This window comes from Anabrus simplex, chromosome 3, assembly GCF_040414725.1.
Source record: "Anabrus simplex isolate iqAnaSimp1 chromosome 3, ASM4041472v1, whole genome shotgun sequence".
In the NCBI taxonomy this organism is placed as follows: Eukaryota; Metazoa; Arthropoda; class Insecta; order Orthoptera; family Tettigoniidae; genus Anabrus; species Anabrus simplex.
In genome coordinates, this window is record NC_090267.1 from 493,926,868 (window position 1) to 493,940,000 (window position 13,133).

The 13,133-nt window shown below is 40.2% G+C and overlaps 1 protein-coding gene across 1 annotated transcript in view; it reads left to right on the forward strand.

Moving 5' to 3' along the window:
• The first annotated feature begins 10,519 nt into the window (after positions 1-10,519).
• LOC136866880 (protein AMN1 homolog) overlaps positions 10,520-13,133 on the forward strand; it is a 75,313-nt gene continuing 72,699 nt past the window's right edge. Inside the window, exon 1 of the mRNA XM_068227102.1 lies at positions 10,520-10,584. The gene's annotated coding sequence lies outside the window, so the exon portion shown is untranslated. The remainder of the gene's footprint in view (positions 10,585-13,133) is intronic.

Consider the following 13,133-nt stretch of genomic DNA (forward strand, 5'->3'; position numbering starts at 1 on the left):
CTTCCCCTATCATGCAATATTCATCATTTCTTACTGCAATTACCGAATATCTCAATATGTATCATCCTATTCACCCCAAAACATTCACGTCCAAGCCTGAACAAATTGTAATAAGATGGTCTGATAAACAATGTGATGCAATGGTCAAACGCCGCAAAATGATTTTCCGACAACTTCGAACTAACTTTACATATCAATATATCCTTTACCAGAAGTATACTGCACTTATGAAACGCACCTTTAATCATAAACGAAAGGAATCCTGGAAAAAATTCATCTCTACTATTCATAGAAATACTAAGCCACAAATTATTTGGTCTGCTATTCGATCCCTAGGTTGCATTCAACGACGACACAATACTGTTACCATTCATCCTGATAATCTACAGACATTTTATAATGAACTAAGTCCAGATTTCGTGATACCCCAATTTCCGCTGTCTTCGTCCGTACATAATGTCCAATTGGCACACTTATGCAACCCATTGACCTAATAGAATTCCTCACCGCTGTTGAAGGTAAGACTTCCACTTCCCCGGGTCCGGATTACATTACTTATAAAATGATACAACATCTTCCACACAGAGCTAAAAAAATTTTAATCACGTACTTAAATTCGGTTTTAACGTCCGCCACAACTCCACAGGATTGGAATCAATTTCTCCTTGTACCATTAGAAAAACCACCAACTGAAGGACATGTATATCCACGGTACCGAGGCATAACCTTGGGATCCGGTATTAGGAAGGTTTTTCTACGTATACTGCTCAGTCGCCTACTATGGTGCTTGGAATATTATAATTTATTGCCAAAATACCAATTTGCTTTTATCAAGGGAAGAAGTACTTTTGACGCTATAAACATTTTCTTAATGGATCTTACTTTAGCTAGATTTCGAAAACAAGATACTCTTGCCATTTTCATAGACATCAAACAGGCATATGATAATGTTAATATTCATGTATTACTCCAAAAATTAACGGATATTTTCCTCCCAATTTTATCACTATCATAGGGCAACTTTTATACTATCGATGCCTACATGTTAAATCATCATGGCAGCCTCCTAACATTCGTTATAGTTCCAAGGGCTTACCCCAAGGTGACGTAGTAAGTGGTATATTATTTGCATTATACTTCAAGGATCTAGAAACACTCATTACTCGTGATGCTCGCATAATTACGTACGCAGACGATGTCCTAATATACGTTACTAAAAGTACAGTACTGGAAGCCAGACAAACCATCTCGCAAGTACTAAACAACGCAAATAATTTGTTCAATGACCATGGATTCGAAGTTTCGCAGAATAAGTGTGCTGCCATGGTATTCACCAATAAACGAAGTTATGATCAATCACCAATACAAAGTAGTACTTTAATCATTCCGATTCGTACAACCTATAAATATTTAGGTATATATTTAGATAATAAGTTAACCTGGAAATATCATTTTGAATCCCTACACTATAAAAGAAATAACATTTCAAATATTCTCAAAGCTATCGTAAGGAGGAACTGGGGGGCGGACCCAGTCATGGCGTTAACAATCTATAAGAATACCATACGACCAAGGTTAGATTACGGATGCTTCTTTTTTAACATGACATTTGCCACCCTTGTCCATAAATTAGACGTTATTCAATACAAAGCGATACGACTATGCATTGGTGCATTGAAATCAACCCCCACTAATGCGTTGCTGGTTGAAACTGGAGAAATGCCGTTGTCCTTACGGAGAAAGTTTCTAGCAAACAAGTTCTTACTAAGAAAAATCTCGCTTACCTCCTATTTGTTATTTCCTAAATTACAACTTCTCTCGGAATATTTTCAAAAATACCCTAATATTAAATTAAAACCGCCTGACCTCTTAACAGCCTTTGAAAACATTAGAGATTATAACAATCAAGTCATTAAATGTCCCTCTCTACCTCATTATTCCTTCCCATACTCTGTATCATTGTATAAACCAAACTTATTATATCCTAATTCGGATTCAATACCAAACAAAGCATACAATCTTCTCATATTATTTCTTTTCCATTCCCAGTATGCCTATCTCCTCATCAGGATACATTAAGTATTTACACGGATGGTTCTCGAAATGACCAAGGTCTCGGAGCAGCCTACTATATACCTTCATCTAATTTTTTTTTGCTAGGGGCTTTACGTCGCAGCGACACAGATAGGTCTTATGGCGACGATGGGATAGGAAAGGCCTAGGAGTTGGAAGGAAGCGGCCGTGGCCTTAATTAAGGTACAGCCCCAGCATTTGCCTGGTGTGAAAATGGGAAACCACGGAAAACCATCTTCAGGGCTGCCGATAGTGGGATTCGAACCTACTATCTCCCGGATGCAAGCTCACAGCCGCGCGCCTCTACGCGCACGGCCAACTCGCCCGGTACCTTCATCTAAAACCTCCGGTAAATTCACATTACCAAAACATGCTTCTATCTTCACTGCTGAAGCATTCGCCATTCGGCAGGCCCTATTATATGTCAAACTTCATGCTATACCAAAAGCCATCATATTTTCTGATTCACAGTGTTCTAAAATGCATACAATCAACTCAAAGTCCAAGTTCGTGGTATGTCCTCAATATTAAAAAACTATTATTTAACCTAGACCAAAACCATCAGGATATAACGTTGGTCTGGATTCCAGGCCATTCTAATATTAATGGCAATCTTAAAGCTGATTTACTTGCCAAAGACGCTGCTTTAGGAAATGGGTTCAACTGTAATATCGCTATTCCCGCTACCGATACTCAACCTCTCATAAAACATGCACTTTGTCAGGAATTGCAGAACGATTGGAAAGGATCTGCGACTTTAAAAGGTGGTTTTTATTTTAGTGTGCAACCTTCTATCTGTTTACGGCCATGGTTTGCTAAAGGGAAATACACACGTCGGCATGTTACCACCATCATTCGTCTTCGTTTTAACCATGCACTCACACCAGCCTATAAATTTCGATTTAAGTTAAATGACTCACCGCTATGTAATTGTGGTAACGTTATCGGGGATGCTAATCACATTATTCTATAATGTAAAACATTTAACTCACAACGAAACATTCTCTTTCAACGATTATTAGAACAACAGGTTGCCTGTGTCTCTTGCCTAGTATCCCAAAGAGAATGTATAGTAGTAGTAGTATCCAATCTCACACCGGAAATTGTGCTGGCCATCACGGACTACTTAAATCAATGTAACATTTGTCTTTGAATACTCTCACACAATTAAATTACTCAATGTGATGTATGTAGTTCTTCGTAATTTCAACATACATTCTTCTGATAATAATGACCAATCGTTCTATACGCATACATGTAACATTCAAAAATAGAGACTACAGTGTTCAAGCGAGTATACATTTGGTGACTTTCTAGCTCGTTGGTAAATTGCGTGTGTGCAGCCAAAGCCTACTAGATACTAGAAGGCCTGGACAGAAAGCCAATTTCTTGCATTAAAAGCGGGGTAATAGTTTTTCTCTTTTCCACCGCTAGGTTCGCGTTTATGTTCTGTTGTTTGGCGTGAATTCTATGATGATGTGTGTTACTGCAACATGTTTTATGAGAAGAAATAATATATTAAACTTTATTTTATACGGTAAGGTCTTATCTAACGTGAAATATGAAGAGTTTTGTCGTTTTTTAATTTATTTGGTCTCACGATTTGCAATATATGGATGGTTGCTGAGATGCATTTACAGTAACATTTGTTTAGTTATGTCCTTCCAAATTATCGTCAAGGTGATGGTGGTGATTATTGTTTTAAGAAGAAGTACAACTAGGCAACCATCCTCTATATAACACTAATCAGAGAGAAAAACTGGAAGGGGTCCGACAGTTCGAAAAATGAAAGTATGGGCCAAAGGAAGACAAGGGCCACGAAGGGCGTGAAAATAAAAGACTGCCTAGCCCTCGGAAACCTAATAGCGTAGGGGTCGGCAAAGAACTAGAGTTGACCAAGGAAGGTCTGATAGGATAGATGAAAGTCAGGAGCCTGGCACAAGTAAGTGGAAGAAATGCCAGGACTCAGTTAAGGGCCCCGTGGTTGTCAACACACGTTCAAAATTTCAGAGCCCCTGGAGCCAATTACCGTAAGTTTCTCTTTCCATTCTGTAGGTTAAGATGGTTTATTGCCGGGCTGAGTGAGTCAGACAGTTGAGGCGCTGGCCTTCCGACCCCAACTTGGCAGGTTCGATCCTGGCTCAATCCGGTGGTATTTGAAGGTGCTCAAATACGTCAACCTCCTGCCGGTAAATTTACTGGCACGTAAAAGAACTCCTGCGGGACAAAATTCCGGCACCTCGGCGTCTCCGAAAACCGAAAAAGTAGTTAGTTGGACGTAAAGCCAATAACATTATTTATTATTAACATTATTATGATGGTTAATTTTGCGTGCCTAACTGCACAGCTGACACAGCGAAGAAATATACACAAATATAAATTTGCATCTTTTTCCTAAAGATCCGAGTTTACGGGAGAAATGGAGGCCTGCTATTTCTGAACAGGGCAGCAGAAAAGTATCTCTTCCGGCTCCTAATGATAACTCCAGAACATGTAACTTGCACTTTGTCGAATCAGATTACACTGTAAGTACTGTGAGGGGAATTCTGCCTCCCCGACAAAGTACCGATGCAAATTCATCTTATTAAAAATGTATGAATATTTACAACGCGGCCGTTAGGATATCTAGGAAAATGTAAACTTGTCCGAAAGCTAAAATTCCTTACCGCTCCAAAGTTTAAAGGGACGTTTCAGTGCCGCGACTGTGATCAAGCACACATCACATACGTTATACTTACATTTTTCAGGCCTGTTCTTGATAATAATGCAAAGAAAGTGACTAATGACTGTGATTTATTAAACAAATTCAAGAGCAAGCCTCTGAGCAGAAAAGTGTTGAAATTATAGAATTAGGGAAAAATCGGGTCAGTACTTCTATTTAGGCCTATTTCCCTATTTTTTATTCCTTTGTGATAAATAGTGCAAAATGAAAGAACTCTATGAAGTGTAGTGTGTTCTAAGTTGTTTTGTATATTTATATCTCATTCACACCGGACATAATGATAATAAAAATGTATTATTTCGCGTTATTGTATGAATCTTCAATATAAAGATATAGACAGAACATGAGAACAACAGAACATAAACGCGATCCAAGCGGCCATTGCCTGAACTACATCGTTCGCCCAGAAATGTGTCGGCTTGTCCAGGCCTTCTATTATAGCGTAGGCAACGGTGCAGCGCACAACTAGAAGAAGAAGAAGAAGTAGAAGGAGAAGAAGAAGAAGGGTTGCTATGGAGATGAGACAAGTTGTTTTATGCTGTAAAGTTTAATGACATTTAACTCCTTGAACATTTTGTAATCGTGTTGGTGGGAGAAATTCTTACTTTAAATTAATAAGGGAGTATGTATAAGGAATCTCTTTTATTGCACGGTTTATGAAATGATTCATTCTGCTTTTGTTCCAACGTATGTTAATTTGTATACAATCCTTTTTATCCCAATTTTCACCCGCGAAGTGTGAACTGAAATACCACCCACTTTCCAATATTATATCGTGTAAAATTTTTCCTGCTAATATTTATTCATCATAAATATTGTTTTTACATTTTTATATGTTGAACGTAATCCTTATATGATACTGTCTTATTTCAAGTCGGGCATACTTAACCAATCCCAAGCTTAATTTATTGTGATTGCAGTTTTCAGAGGCAAATTAACTATATTATCATGCACAAGGCAGAATTAATAATTAAAATTAATGTAAGCAATCAGTTCAGGCTTCCCTAAAACTTCTTAGATGAATATGTTACCTTGTTAGATCTTTCGTTGTCATGAATGTGGGGACTGACTATTTATATTATATATGTGTGATTGTTTATCATCATCATCATCATTATCATCATCATCATCATCATCACCACAACTATGGAATGGATGCCAAAATTCCAGAACTAATGGTGAATGCATTCTATTATTTTGATTCTGAACTCTTCATATTATGAAATTTATCTGTATTCCCAACATAGCTAGCTGTCTTGGGGAGCTGTGCAATGTCATTTATAAAGAAACATGATAATATACAATTTGGATTTCCAGTAGTGTAGCCTTATGCTGTGTTCTCAAGGAGGCCATCGTTTGCCTCCTAGCCAATGCATAGAGGATGGTTGCCCAGTTTAACTTCCTCTTAAAACAATAATCACCACAACGACCTCCTAGCCAGTGCATGTAAAATTTTTGAAAATAAGTGTTTTGCCCTTGGGGTTTGGATTCCATGTGAAACTGGAAATCTTGCAGCCATGATCACGATATTACTTGTCATGTAAAATTGCAAGCTTCCTTGCTGAGGTATGGGTAGTAGATTACATCCATGGTGTAATCTGGCTGTTGTGAGAGGCAACCGAAAGAACCTCCTGTGAGGATTCAAATTTGGCGCATGGGTTATTGACCATGGGTCTCCTAGTTGAGTTTTACATTGCTTCAAGTTGCTTGCAGTGCCAGACTCCTCACTTTAATCTTTCCTATCAAACCTCCCATGGTCACATTTTGTCCTCTTCTGACCCAGATGGTATTAGGTTTGCAATGCCTATTTCACACCCTTCGTGCCCCTTCCCTTTCCTTTGCCAATACACTCATTCTTTGAACGATCTGACATCTTGAACCCCCTGAGGGTGGGGGCGGTAGAATAACATCCATGGTATCCCCTGCCTGTCGTAAGAGGCGACTAAAAGGGGTCCCAAGGGCTCTTAACTTGGGAGCGTGGGTTCGCGACCACGGGGCACTCAGCTGAGTTGTGGCATTGCTTCCACCTACTTGTGCCAGGTTCCTCACTTTCATCTTTCCTGTCCGACCTCCCTTGGTCAACTCTTGTTGTTTTCCGACCCCAACGGTATTAGAGCATTCGAGGCCTAGAGAGTCTTTTATTTTCACACCCTTCGTGGCACTTGTCTTTTTTTGGCCGATAACTTCATTCAAAGTGATGGATCCCCTTGATTTTTTCTCTCTGATTAGCGTTATATAGACACTCTGACATCTTGCAATATTTCCTCTCATTCATGTGAGGAGACGATAGTTGCACAAGTGAATTGGTGACTATAGTGAATAAACATTTGCAGAGTGCTTTAATTGGGATCGGACTGAGCAAATTGCCACGCGGCTTGGGTCACGTAGTTATTAGTTTACATTCGGGAGATAGTTTGAACCCCCACTGTTGGCAGCCACAACAATGCTATTCCATGGCTTCCCGTTTCCACACCAGGCACCTTATTTAAGGCCATGGTCGCTTCCTTCCCGCTGCTAATTCTTTCCTATCCCATCGTCGCCATAAGTCCTATTTGTGTCAGCGCGATGTAAAGCAAATGCTAATAACAAAATTAAAAGATTAATTGGGATCGGCCTCAGGGGCTCTTAACTTGGGCGCGCCGGTTGGTGACGATGGGGCATTTAGCCGAGTTCTGGCCTTGTTTCCTCTTACTTGTGCCAGGCTCCTCACTTTCATTTATCCCGTTTATGCTTCCTTGATCATCCCTTGTTCTTTTCGGACCATGACAGTACGAGGTTGCGAGGCCTAGGGAGTTTCAATCAATCAATACTGATCTGCATTTAGGGCAGTCGCCCAGGTGGCAGATTCCCTATCTGTTGTTTTCCTAGCCTTTTTCTAAATGATTTCAAAGAAATTGGAAATTTATTGAACATCTCCCGTGGTAAATTATTCCAATCCCTAACTCCCCTTCCTATTTGCCCCTGTTTGTCCTCTTGAATTCCAACTTTATCTTCATATTGTTATCTTTCCTACTTTTATAAACGCCACTCAAACTTATTCGTCTACTAATGTCATTCCACGCCATCTCTCCGCTGACAGCTCGGAACATACCACTTAATCAGATAAAAAATTAGATGTATGGCTTTTCAGGCATTTACTCTATTAACCAGCGTTTCGTCTTAGGTCTGACACTAGACTTATCAGAGTGGGATGTGTCAGACCCTACCCACTGATGCTGGGGTGTATGCAGGTGAACTTATCAGAAGCTTATTTAAGAGGCACAGTCTGATAACTGCATACGGGAGATAAAACTCCACAATGGAATTAATGCCCACCTAGCAATTCTGAATGGAAATTCTAAGTTCGCATGGAGGGAATTAGATATTTTTCCCTCCAAGGGAATTTAGAATTTCCATACACATACCACTTAGTTGAGCAGCTCTCCTTCTTTCTCTCAATTCTTCCCAGCCCAAACTTTGCAACATTTTTGTAACGCTACTCTTTTGTCAGAAAACACCCAGAACAAATCGAGCTGCTTTTCTTTGGATTTTTCCAGTTCTTGAATCAGGTAATCCTGGTGTGGGTCTCATACACTGGAACCATACTCTAGTTGGGCCCTCTCCGTTACATCCTTACTACAACCCCTAAACACCCTCATAACCATGTGCAAAGATTTGTATCCTTTATATACAATACCATTTATGTGATTACCCCAATGAAGATCTTTCCTTATTTTAACACCTAGGTGCCTACAATGATCCCCAAAAGGAACTTTCACCCCATCAACGCAGTAATTAAAACTGAGAGGACTTTTCCTATTTGTGAAACTCACAACCTGACTTTTAACCCCGTTTATCAACATACCATTGCCTGTTGTCCATCTCACAACATTTTCGAGGTCACGTTGCAGTTGCTCACAATACTGTAACTTATTTATTACTTTATAGAGAATAACATCATCCGAAAAAAGCCTTACCTCCTTTACTCATATCATTTATATATATAAGAAAACATAAAGGTCTGATAATACTGCCTTGAGAAATTCCCAATTATTACAGGGTCAGATAAAACTTCACCTACTCTAATTCTCTGAGATCTATTTTCTAGAAATATAGCAACCCATTCAGTCACTCTTTTGTCTAGTCCAATTGCACTCATTTTTGCCAGTAGTCTCCCATGATCCACCCTATCGAATGCTTTAGACAGGTCAATAGCGATACAGTCCATTTGACCTCCTGAATCCAAGATATCTGCTATATCTTGCTGGAATCCTACAAGTTGGGTTTCAGTGGAATAACCTTTCCAAAAACCAAACTGCCTTCTATCGAACCAGTTATTAGTTTCACAAACATGTCTAATGTAATCAGAAAGAATGCCTTCCCAAAGCTTACAAAGATTACAATGCATGTCAAACTTACTGGCCTGTAATTTTCAGCTTTATGTCTATCACCCTTTCCTTTATACACAGGGGCTACTATAGCAACTCTCCATTCATCTGGTATAGCTCTTCCGACCAAAAAATATTCAAATAAATACTTCAGATATGGTACTATATCCCAACCCATTGTCTTTAGTATATCCCCAGAAATCTTATCAATTCCAGCCGCTTTTCTAGTTTTCTACTTTTGTATCTTATTGTAAATGTCATTGTTATCATAAGTAAATTTTCTGGACATTATCCTTATAACCAACAATCTTTACATACTGCTGACTGAATACTTCTGTCTTTTGAAGATCCTCACATATACGCTCCCCTTGTTCATTAATTATTCCTAGAATGTCCTTCTTGGAACCTGTTATTACCTTAAAATACCTATACATACCCTTCCATTTTTCACTAAAATTTGTATGACTGCCAATTATGCTTGCCATCATGTTATCCTTAGCTGCCTTCTTTGCTAGATTCAATTTTCTAGTAAGTTCCTTCAATTTCTCCTTACTTCCACAGCCATTTCTAACTCTCTTTCTTTCCAGTCTGCACCTCCTTCTTAAGTCTCTTTATTTTTCTATTATAATAAGGTGGGTCTTTACCATTCCTTACCTCCCTTAAAGGTACAAACCTTTTTTCGCATTCCTCAACAATTTCTTTAAACCCATCCCAGAGTCTGTTTACTTTCTTATTTACCGTTTTCCACCGATCGTATTTACTTTTTAGAAACTGCCTCATGCCTGCTTTATCAGCCTAATGGTACTGCCTAATAGTCCTACTTTTAAGACCTTTCTTTCTATCACATTACTTTTTAACTACGAAAAAAAACAGCTTCATGCTCACTAATACCATCTATTACTTCAGTTTCTCTATAGAGCTCATCTGGTTTTATCAGCACCACATCCAGGATATTTTTCCCTCTGGTTGGTTCCATCACTTTCTGAATCAGCTGTCCTTCCCATATTAACTTAATTGCCATTTGTTGGTCATGCTTCCTGTCATTCGCATTACCTTCCCAATTTACATCTGGTAAATTCAGATCTCCCGCTACAATCACATTTCTTTCCTTGTCGTTTCCTACATAGCTGATTATATTATCAAATAATTCTGAATCCGTGTCAGTGCAACCATTTCCCGGTCTGTACACTCTGAATATATCAAGTTGCCTATTATCTTTAGAAATGAGGCTTACACCTAGAATTTCATGTGTCTCATCTTTAACTTTTTCGTAGCTTACAAATTCTTCTTTCACCAGAATGAATACTCCCCCTCCTACCATTCCTATCCTATGTCTACGATACACACTCCAGTTCTGTGAGAATATTTCTGCATCCATTATATCATTTCTCAGCCACGATTCAACTCCTATTACAATATCTGGTAAGTATATATCTATTAAATTACTTAATTTGATTCCTTTGTTTACAATGCTTCTACAGTTGAGCACTAATATTTTAATGTCATCCCTACTTGATTTCCAGTTCCCTGTTCCCTTAAGACCGCTCCCTAGGCCACCCCGTTTCCCTGAATGTACCTGCCTACAACCTTTCTAAACAAGTTTCCTAACACATATACCACTGTGGTTTAAGTGAAGGCCATTTGAGTGCAGATCCCTGTCTCCTACCCACCCACTAGGATCTAGAAATCTCACTCCTAGTTTCCCACATACCCACTCCATAGTCTCATTTAAATCCCCAATCAACTTCCAGTCAGTATCCCTCCTACACAGTATTCCACTGATAACAATCTCCGCTTCCTTAAACTTCATCCGTGCTGCATTTACCAGATCCCACACATCTCCAACTATGTTGGTACTTATATCAGCTTGCCTTACGTTGTTGGTACCAACGTGAAACACTACCACCTTCTCCTTGCCCTCCTCCCTCTCTTCTACTTTCCTCAACATCTGCCTCAACCTAATTCCTGGATAACATTCTACCCTGGTTCCTTTTCCTCCACACACTTTCCCCATGTGTCTAATGATGGAATCCCCCATGACCAGATCCTCAACCTACCCACCTCATTTCTCAGATACCATGAGTAAAAGGAGGATTGATTTCTTTGGACACATATGCCGAATGAATCCTGACAGATTAACTAAACAGATCTTTGACTTCTTTTACAAAAAAAGAAAAAGAAAGAAAAGGCTAAACCCAGTTGGTTTAAGGAAGTGATGATGATGTTTGTTGTTTAAAGGGGCCTAACATCGAGGTCATTGCCCCCTAATGGTACGAAATGAAATAAAAAGTTCAAATTCATCCACTGACCAAAATAAAATGGATGGACATGAACCCAACAAAAAAAACAACAGTGGATCAGACTCAGAAAAGGATTGTAAATAATAGTATTACTGACCAAGGGACCACTTATAAAGCACAATGATGTTTGATGTCTAAAGGGATGCAAAATCCACGTCTAAGGCCCCACAGAATGGTACATGTCGCGAGTAAAGTAGAACCATGGTATTTGTCATGTTGGGGTACTAATCAAAAGTAGCGAAGACTCATGGTGTTCCACACAAGATGGTACTACTCACAAGTATTGTACTTCGTACAGGTAACGCAGACCTATGGTGTTTCTCACACAATGGCGCCACTTATAGCCAACGCAAACCGATGAAGTTCCTCACTTAGGTATACTAACCACAGGGACTCGTACTATCCCGTGGTGTTCCTCACATAGTGGGTACTAATCACAGGCAACGCAGACCCACGGTGTCGCTCATATAGTGGTACAACTCACAGGCAACGCTCAGACCCGCGGTGTTGCTCACGTGGGTACGACGCATGGGTACTGGAAACCTACAGGAGAACCCCCTCTTCTGCTACTAATCACAAATCTAGGTTCGTACCCCACTGTCGGCAGCCCTGAAAATGGTTTTCCGTGGTTTCCCATTTTCACACCAGGCAAATGCTGGGGCTGTACCTTAATTAAGGCCACGGCCGTTTCCTTCCCACTCCTAGCCCTTTCCTGTCCCATCGTCGCCATAAGACCTATCTGTGTCGGTGCGACGTAAAGCAACTAGCAAAAAAAAAAAAAAAAAAAAAACTAATCACAAATCTGTTTTGTACCTAATATAGTGGTACTACTCGCAAGTACAGGCAACCCATGGTGTTCCCACGTGATGGTACGAATCAAAAGTAGTTTCATGGTTCTAATTCAATCATCCCTTGGTCGCCCCTTTTAGTTGCCTCTCACGACAGGCAGGGGATACCGTGGGTGTATTTTTCGTCTGCGTCCCCCACCCACAGCGGGTAAAGAGAGAGAAAAAAAGAAGAAGAAAGAAGGGATCCGTCACTCCGAAAAATGAAGTAACGGACGATGAAAGGCAAGAGCCACGAAGGGCGTGAAAATGAAAGATCTCCTAGGCCTCGAATGCTCTAATACCGTCGGGGTCGGAAAAGAACAAGAGTTGACCAAGGGAGGTCGGATAGGATAGACGAAATTGAGGAGCCTGGCACAAGTAAGTGGAAGCAATGCCAAGGCTCAGCTAAGGGCCCCATGGTCGCCAATCCACACTCCCTAAGTTGAGAGCCCCTTGGGCCCCTGTTAGTCGTCTCTTACGACAGACAGGGGATACCACGGGTGTATTCTACATGTGCGTCCCCCACCCCGCAGGGGTTAGTGTGTTTGGTCTGCGAGAGGTATTTTATTTCCCTCAAGTCTGCCGGCAAGCCGGTTAGGACTCCCCTATCCACCACCTGGCGCGCCACGTGAGAGTATCACCTCTCCCCCTGCTACGCCAGCGTAGTAGGTTCGTGGGTTTAAGGAAGTTGAAAAGGATCTGAGAGATCTTAAGATTACCGAACTCATGTTAAAGAATGGTACAGCCAAAACCGTGACCAAAGACAAAACTAAGAGGTTCCAAGTTAAGAACAACACCAGAAAACCGATTCAGATATCAGAGGAGGAAAGGAGGAGGAGATCAG